The 8,755-nt window shown below is 41.4% G+C and overlaps 1 non-coding gene across 1 annotated transcript; it reads right to left on the reverse strand.

Moving 5' to 3' along the window:
* Positions 1 to 337: 337 nt before the first annotated feature.
* Positions 338 to 445, reverse strand: LOC148568310 (small nucleolar RNA R71). The gene has a single exon (XR_015882943.1). It is a non-coding gene; the product is annotated as a small nucleolar RNA R71 (small nucleolar RNA).
* Positions 446 to 8,755: the final 8,310 nt, after the last annotated feature.

Raw genomic sequence — 8,755 nt, forward strand, 5'->3', positions numbered from 1 at the left:
TTCCAATTTACATGGAAGAAGCATCTCCATTCCTGCCATTGGAGCAAACAATTTTGAGCTGAAACCTCAATTAGTTTCTCTGATGCAACAAAACTGCAAGTTTCATGGACTTCCATCTGAAGATCCTTTTCAGTTCTTAACTGAATTCTTGCAGATATGTGATACTGTTAAGACTAATGGAGTAGATCCTGAAGTCTACAGGCTCATGCTTTTCCCTTTTGCTGTAAGAGGCAGAGCTAGAGTATGGTTGGACTCTCAACCTAAGGATAGCCTGAACTCTTGGGATAAGCTGGTCAAGGCTTTCTTAGCCAAGTTCTTTCCTCCTCAAAAGCTGAGTAAGCTTAGAGTGGATGTTCAGACCTTCAGACAGAAAGAAGGTGAATCCCTCTATGAAGCTTGGGAGAGATACAAAGGACTGACCAAAAAGTGTCCTTCTGACATGCTTTCAGAATGGACCATCCTGGACATATTCTATGATGGTCTGTCTGAATTAGCTAAAATGTCATTGGATACCTCTGCAGGTGGATCCATTCACTTAAAGAAAACACCTGCAGAAGCTCAAGAACTCATTGACATGGTTGCTAATAACCAGTTCATGTACACTTCTGAGAGGAATCCTGTGAGTAATGGGACGCCTATGAAGAAGGGAGTTCTTGAAATTGATACTCTGAATGCCATATTGGCTCAGAATAAAATATTGACTCAGCAAGTCAATATGATTTCTCAGAGTCTGAATGGAATGCAAGCTACATCCAACAGTACTCAAGAGGCATCTTCTGAAGAAAAAGCTTATGATCCTGAGAACCCTGCAATAGCAGAGGTAAATTACTTAGGTGAACCTTATGGAAACACCTATAATCCATCATGGAGAAATCATCCAAATCTCTCATGGAAGGATCAATAAAAGCCTCAACAAGGCTTTAATAATGGTGGAAGATACAGGTTTAGCAATAGCAAGCCTTTTCCATCATCCACTCAGCAACAGACAGAGAACTCTGAACAAAATACCTCTAATTTAGCAAACTTAGTCTCTGATCTATCTAAGGCAACTGTAAGTTTCATGAATGAAACAAGGTCCTCCATTAAAAATTTGGAAGCACAAGTGGGCCAGCTGAGTAAAAGGATCACTGAAATCCCTCCTAGTACTCTCCCAAGCAATACAGAAGAAAATCCAAAAGGAAAGTGCAAGGCCATTGACATAGTCAACATGGCCGAACCTGTAAAGGAAGGAGAGGACGTGAATCCCAAGGAGGAAGACCTCCTGGGATGTCCAGTGATCAATAAGGAGTTTCCCTCTGAGGAACCAAAGGAATCTGAGACTCATCTAGAGACCATAGAGATTCCATAGAGATTCTATTGAACCTCCTTATGCCATTCATGAGCTCTGATGAGTATTCCTCTTCTGAAGAGAATGAGGATGTTACTGAAGAGCAAGCTGCCAAGTTTCTTGGTGCAATCATGAAGCTGAATGCCAAATTATTTGGTATTGAGACTTGGGAAGATGAACCTCCCTTGTTCACCAATGAACTAAGTGATCTGGATCAACTGACATTGCCTCAGAAGAAACAGGATCCTGAAAAGTTCATAATACCTTGTACCATAGGCACCATGATCTTTGAAAAAGCTCTGTGTGACCTTGGTTCAGGGATAAACCTCATACCCCTCTCTGTAATAGAGAAACTGGGAATCTTTGGGGTACAAGCTGCTAAAATCTCATTAGAGATGGCAGACAGTTCAAGAAAACAGGCTTATGGACAAGTAGAGGATGTGTTAGTAAAGGTTGAAGGCCTTTACATCCCTGCTGATTTCATAGTCCTATATACTGGGAGGGATGAGGATGAATCCATCATCCTTGGAAGACCCTTCCTAGCCACAGCAAGAGCTGTGATTGATGTTGATAGAGGTGAATTAGTCCTTCAATTGAATGAGGACTCCCTTGTGTTTACAACTCAAGGTTACCCTTCTGTAAACATGGAGAGGAAGCATAAAAAGCTTCTCTCAAAACAGAGTCAACCAGAGCTCCCACAGTCAAACTCTAAGTTTGGTGTTGGGAGGCCACAACCAAACTCTAAGTTTGGTGTTGAACTCCCATATCCAAACTCTAAGTTTGGTGTTGGGGAGTCTCAACAATGCTCTGAACATCTGTGAGGCTCCATGAGAGCCCACTGTCAAGCTATTGACATTAAAGAAGCGCTTGTTGGGAGGCAACCCAATTTTTATTTATCTAATTTTTATTTTCATTGTTTTTCATGTTTTATTAGGTTCATGATCATGTGGAGTCACAAAATAAATATAAAAATTGAAAATGGAATAAAAAACAGCAGAAGAAAAATCACACCCTGGAGGAAGACCTTACTGGCGTTTAAATGCCAGTAAGAAGCATCTGGCTGGCATTCAACGCCAGAACAGAGCATGGTTCTGGCGCTGAACGCCCAAAATGAGCAGCATCTGGGCGTTTGAACGCCAGAATTGCACCCTGGAGAAGAGCTGGTGCTGAACGCCCAGAACAAGCATGGTTCTGGCGTTCAACGCCAGAAATGGGCAACAAATGGGCGTTCAACGCCCAGAACAAGCACCAATCTGGCGCTGAACGCCCAGAGTTGTGTGCAAGGGCATTTTGCATGCCTAATTTGGTGCAAGGTTGTGAATCCTTGAACACCTCAGGATCTGTGGACCCCACAGGATCCCCACCTACCTCCACTCACTTCTTCTCACCCCTCTTTCACATAATCCCATAAGCATTCTTCCCCAAAACTCTTCACCAATCACCTCAATCTCTCTTCCCTACAACCACTTCACCACTCACATCCATCCACTCTTCCCCATAAACCTACCTCATAAACTCCACCCACCTTCAAAATTCAAAATCAATTTCCCACCCAAAACCCACCCTTATGGCCGAACCTTACCCCCCTCCCTTCCCTATATATAGCCATCCATTCTTCCTCATTTTCACACAACACAACCCTTTCTTCCCCTTCTTGGCCGAAACACATCTCCCTCCTCTCCTCCATATTTTCTTCTTCTTCTTCATCTATTTTTTCTTTTCTTGCTCGAGGGCGAGCAATATTCTAAGTTTGGTGTGGTAAAAGCATAAGCTTTTTGTTTTTCCATTACCATAGATGGCACCTAAGACCGGATAATCCTCTAGAAAAGGGAAAGGGAAGACAAAAGCTTCCACCTCCGAGTCATGGGAGATGGAAAGATTCATCTCCAAAGCTCATTAAGACCACTTCTATGATGTTGTGGTCAAGAAGAAGGTGATCCCCGAGGTCCCTTTCAAGCTCAAGAAGAATGAGTATCCAGAGATCCGACATGAAATCCAAAGAAGAGGTTGGGAAGTTCTAACAAAACCCATTCAACAAGTCGGCATCCTAATGGTTCAAGAGTTCTATGCCAATGCATGGATCACTAGGAACCATGATCAAAGTAAGAACCCGAACCCAAAGAATTATCTCACCATGGTTCGGGGGAAATACTTAGATTTTAGTCCGAAAAATGTGAGGTTGGCGTTTAACTTGCCTATGATGCAAGGAGATGCACGCCCCTACACTAGAAGGGTCAACTTTAATCAAAGGTTGGACCAAGTCCTCATGGACATATGTGTGGAAGGAGCTCAATGGAAGATTGACTCCAAAGACAAGCCGGTTCAACTAAGAAGACTGGACCTCAAGCCTGTAGCTAGAGGATGGTTATAGTTCATACAACGCTCCATCATCCCCACTAGCAACCGATCCGAAGTTACTGTGGATCGGGCCATCATGATTCATAGCATCATGATTGGAGAGGAAGTAGAAGTTCATGAAGTCATCTCCCTTGAACTCTACAAAATAGCCGAAAAGTCCCCCCCCCATGGCAAGGCTAGCTTTTCCTCATCTTATTTGCCATCTATGTTACTCAGCTGGAGCTTTCATAGAAGGAGACATTCCCATTGAGGAAGAGAAGCCCATCACTAAGAAAAGGATGGAGCAAGCAAGAGAGCCCATTCATGGAGCTCAAGAGGCGCATGAAGCTCATCACCATGAGATCCCGGAAATGCCTCAAATGCATTTTCCTCCACAAAACTATTGGGAGCAAGTCAACACCTCCCTAGGAGAATTAAGTTCCAACATGGGACAATTAAGGGTGGAACATCAAGAACATTCTATCATCCTTCATGAAATAAGAGAAGATCAAAAAGCAATGAGGGAGGAGCAACAAAGACAAGGAAGAGACATAGAAGAGCTCAAGGACATCATTGGTTCCTCAAGAAGGAAACGCCACCATCACTAAGGTGGACTCATTCCTTGTTCTTTCATTCTCTGTTTTTCGTTTTCTCTATGTTAAGTGCTTATCTATGTTTGTGTCTTCATTACATGATCATTAGTATTTAGTAACTTTGTCTTAAAGTTATGAATGTCCTATAAATCCATCACCTCTCTTAAATGAAAAATGTTTTTAATTCAAAAGAACAAGAAGTACATGAGTTTCGAATTTATCCTTGAACTTAGTTTAATTATGTTGATGTGGTGACAATGCTTCTTGTTTTCTGAATGAATGCTTGAACAGTGCATATGTCTTTTGAAGTTGTTGTTTAAGAATGTAAAATATGTTGGCTCTTGAAAGAATGATGATAAGGAGACACGTTATTTGATAATATGAAAAATCATAAAAATAATTCTTGATGCAAGAAAAAGCAGCAAAGAACAAAGCTTGCAGAAAAAAAAATAGCGAAAAAAAAAGATAGAAAAAAAAGAAAAAGCAAGCAGAAAAAGCCAAAAGCTCTTAAAACCAAGAGGCAAGAGCAAAAAGCCAATAACCCTTAAAACCAAAAGGCAAGGGTAAATAAAAAGAATCCCAAGGCTTTGAGCATCAGTGGATAGGAGGGCCTAAAGGAATAAAATCCTAGCCTAAGCAGCTAAACCAAGCTGTCCCTAACCATGTGCTTGTGGCGTGAAGGTGTCAAGTGAAAACTTGAGACTGAGCGGTTAAAGTCAAGGTCCAAAGCAAAAGAAGAGTGTGCTTAAGAACCCTGGACACCTCTAATTGGGGACTTTAGCAAAGCTGAGTCACAATCTGAAAAGGTTCACACAATTATGTGTCTGTGGCATTTATGTATCCGGTGGTAATACAGGAAAACAAAGTGCTTAGAGCCACGGCCAAGACTCATAAATTAGCTGTGTTCAAGAATCAACATACTGAACTAGGAGAATCAATAACACTATCTGAACTCTGAGTTCCTATAGATGCCAATCATTCTGAACTTCAATGGATAAAGTGAGATGCCAAAACTATTCAAGAGGCAAAAAGCTACAAGTCCCGCTCATTTAATTGGAGCTATGTTTCATTGATAGTTTGGAATTTATAGTATATTCTCTTCTTTTTATCCTATTTGATTTTCAGTTGCTTGGGGACAAGCAACAATTTAAGTTTGGTGTTGTGATGAGCGAATAATTTATACGCTTTTTGGCACTGTTTTTAGTATGTTTTTAGCAGAATCTGGTTACTTTTAGGGATGTTTTTATTAGTTTTTATGTTAAATTTACATTTCTGGACTTTACTATGAGTTTGTGTATTTTTTTGTGATTTTAGGTATTTTCTGGCTGAAATTGAGGGACTTGAGCAAAAATCAGATTCAGAGGTTGAAGAAGGACTGCTGATGCTGTTGGATTCTGATCTCCCTGCACTCAAAGTGGATTTCCTGGAGCTACAGAACTCAAAATGGCACGCTTCCAATTGAGTTGGAAAGTAGACATCCAGGGCTTTCCAGCTATATATAATAGTCTATACTTTGGCCGAGTTTATATGACTTAAAAGGGCGTTGAACACCAGTTCTACGCTGCTGTCTGGAGTTAAACGCCAGAAACAAGTCACAAACCAGAGTTGAACGCCAGAAATATGTTACAACCTGGCGTTCAACTCCAGAAAGAGCCTCTGCACGTGTAACATTCAAGCTCAGCCCAAGCACACACCAAGTGGGCCCCGGAAGTGGATTTATGCATCAATTACTTACTTCTGTAAGCCCTAGTAACTAGTTTAGTATAAATAGGACTTTTTACTATTGTATTAGACATCTTTGATCTTAGGATCTTCGGATCATCTTTGATCATCTCGGGATGCCTAGTTCTTAGATCATGGGGGCTGGCCTCTCGGCCATGTCTGGACCTTCATCACTTATGTATTTTCAAACGGTAGAGTTTCTGCACTCCATAGATTAAGGTGTGGAGCTCTGCTGTTCCTCAACGATTAATGCAAAGTACTACTGTTTTTCTATTCAATTCAACTTATTCCGCTTCTAAGATATTCATTCGCACTTCAACCTGAATGTGTTAAACGTGACAATCATCATCATTCCCTATGAACGCGTGCCTGACAACCACTTCCGTTCTACCTTAGACTGAATGAGTATCTCTTGGATCTCTTAATCAGAATCTTCGTGGTATAAGCTAGATTGATGGCGGCATTCATGAGAGTCCGGAAAGTCTAAACCTTGTTTGTGGTATTCCGAGTAGGACTCTGGGATTGAATGACTGTGACGAACTTCAAACTCGCGATTGCTGGGCGTAGTGACAGACGCAAAAGGAGGGTGAATCCTATTCCAGCATGATCGAGAACCTCAGATGATTAGCCGTGCTGTGACAGAGCATTTGGACCATTTTCACAAGAGGATGGGATGTAGCCATTGACAACGGTGATGCCCTTACATAAAGCCAGCCATGGAAAGGAGTAGGACTGATTGGATGAAGACAGCAGGAAAGCAGAGGTTCAGAGGAACGAAAGCATCTCTATGTGCTTATCTGAAATTTTCACCAATGAATTACATAAGTGTTTCTATCCTTATCTTCTATCCTTATTTTATTATATGTTTTCGAAAACTCCATAACTATTTTATATCCGCCTGACTGAGATTTACAAGGTGACCATAGCTTGCTTCATACCAACAATCTCCGTGGGATCGACCCTTACTCACGTAAGGTTTATTACTTGGACGACCCAATGCACTTGCTGGTTAGTTGTATCGAAGTTGTGAATGAAAAACGATTTATTAAGACGTGCGTACAGAGTTTCTGGCGCCGTTATCTGAGATCACAATTTCGTGCACCATGTATATTATCTTCAGTTCCTGAGATATTTCTAAAAACTCAATGAGGGGATGCCATAGAAGAACCTACTGTCTCCAACATGTGGTAGCTGAACACTAAAAGAATCTGTAGTAAAAGACATCATCAATCAAAGATGTAAGCACAGAGTGAACAAATGCACAATTCATAGTTAGTCTAAAATAAATATAAAGAAAGGTGAGTTACCGTGTGGATTGGAGCTTCACGTCCTCCTTTAATAAGCTTCATTTACATAAAAAGCCATTACAATGAGAATTTCTATTTTAATAGGACATAAATTAAATCATTATGGCAAAGATATATCAGATGACTAAAACTCGAATCCACCAACTGGTCCTACTTGCAGAGCACCTTGAGTAAAAGCATCCATTAGCCTTGGTCGATCCCCTAACCATGAAGTGCAATCCAAAAAATTTGCAATCTGCATAGCACACATATAAAACAGTAAATAATTATTATTTTCTTTTATAGAAAAATATATTATCATAAAGAGAAACAAAAGAGATGAGACATCCTCATATAAATACAAAAATATATTATTAAAATCTAAAGGGATAAGCCATGTACCAATGTTAGATTATCCTTTTTCATTAGTTAGGAGAAAACACTTAAGTAGGTAGGAGCTTTTCATCATAGGGAAGCCGACATGGTAATTCTTTTAGTTCTTCTTCATAGTATTGTTCTATCCTTTTTTTTTCCTTCTTTCTAAGTCAAATCCTAAAGACATGTTTAAAAATGAATAATAATAATTGATACGTCACCCTTATCCTCGGTTGCGCAAAAAGCTCGGTACATGGGCCAATAAACTCGGTCCCGTATCAATCGCCTGAAATACTCGGCACAAACAGGAGCAGCCTCACCCAGTTGAAAACAAGAGACGTGCTTAGCAAACCTAAAGCACCGAAACAGAATATTCTAACCAACCTACAAACTAGGACTTATCCACAGCAAACGGTCAGAATAAATGCCTATAAAGTCGAGCTAATATCCTCGGCAAAGGGCAGGTTCTATCACTCTCAATCTTCTACTCTTTACTTTAAACTCATTCACTGAGAATCATTACTGACTTGAGCGTCAGAGTATCATGTGCAGGTATTCCCGCCGCGGTGTTTGACCTCGGCCGACGTAAAGCTCTTCCTTCTTGGTGGCGACTTACTCGGAAGCGCTTAAGCTCGGCCTCCCTAGTGTTCGGACGAACCACTTGGCGCCCACCGTGGGGCCGGAGTACATCTAACCCCACTTTTTCCTTCGTTTAGTCTTCTACTCTATTTTGCAGGATTCCCGATCCTCGAACATGGCTGACAAGGAAAGTCCACAACTCTCACAGGATGACCTCCTGGCTCAAATCGCCGAGCTTCAGGCGGAAGTACAAAGAATAGTCGAGCTGTCTACACAGAACAATGGAGAAAGCTCCAAAGGCTCGGCTCAAGGCGCTGCAGACCCTTTAAACATCATCCCGCCAAAGGAGAAGCTCACCCTCGACAACCCCTTCTCAGAGGAGATCACAAATTACCATATGCCAAAAAACTTTACGCTGCTCACCGCACTGGAGCCCTACAAGGGGTTCGACAACCCCCGAGCCCACGTGAAGAAGTTCCAATCAATGATGTTCTTCAACGGCCCTAACAATGAGCCCGTTCTCTGCCGAGCATTCC

Source organism: Arachis ipaensis, chromosome B4 (assembly GCF_059453495.1).
Source record: "Arachis ipaensis isolate K30076 ecotype BB chromosome B4, ASM5945349v1, whole genome shotgun sequence".
NCBI lineage: Eukaryota > Viridiplantae > Streptophyta > Magnoliopsida > Fabales > Fabaceae > Arachis > Arachis ipaensis.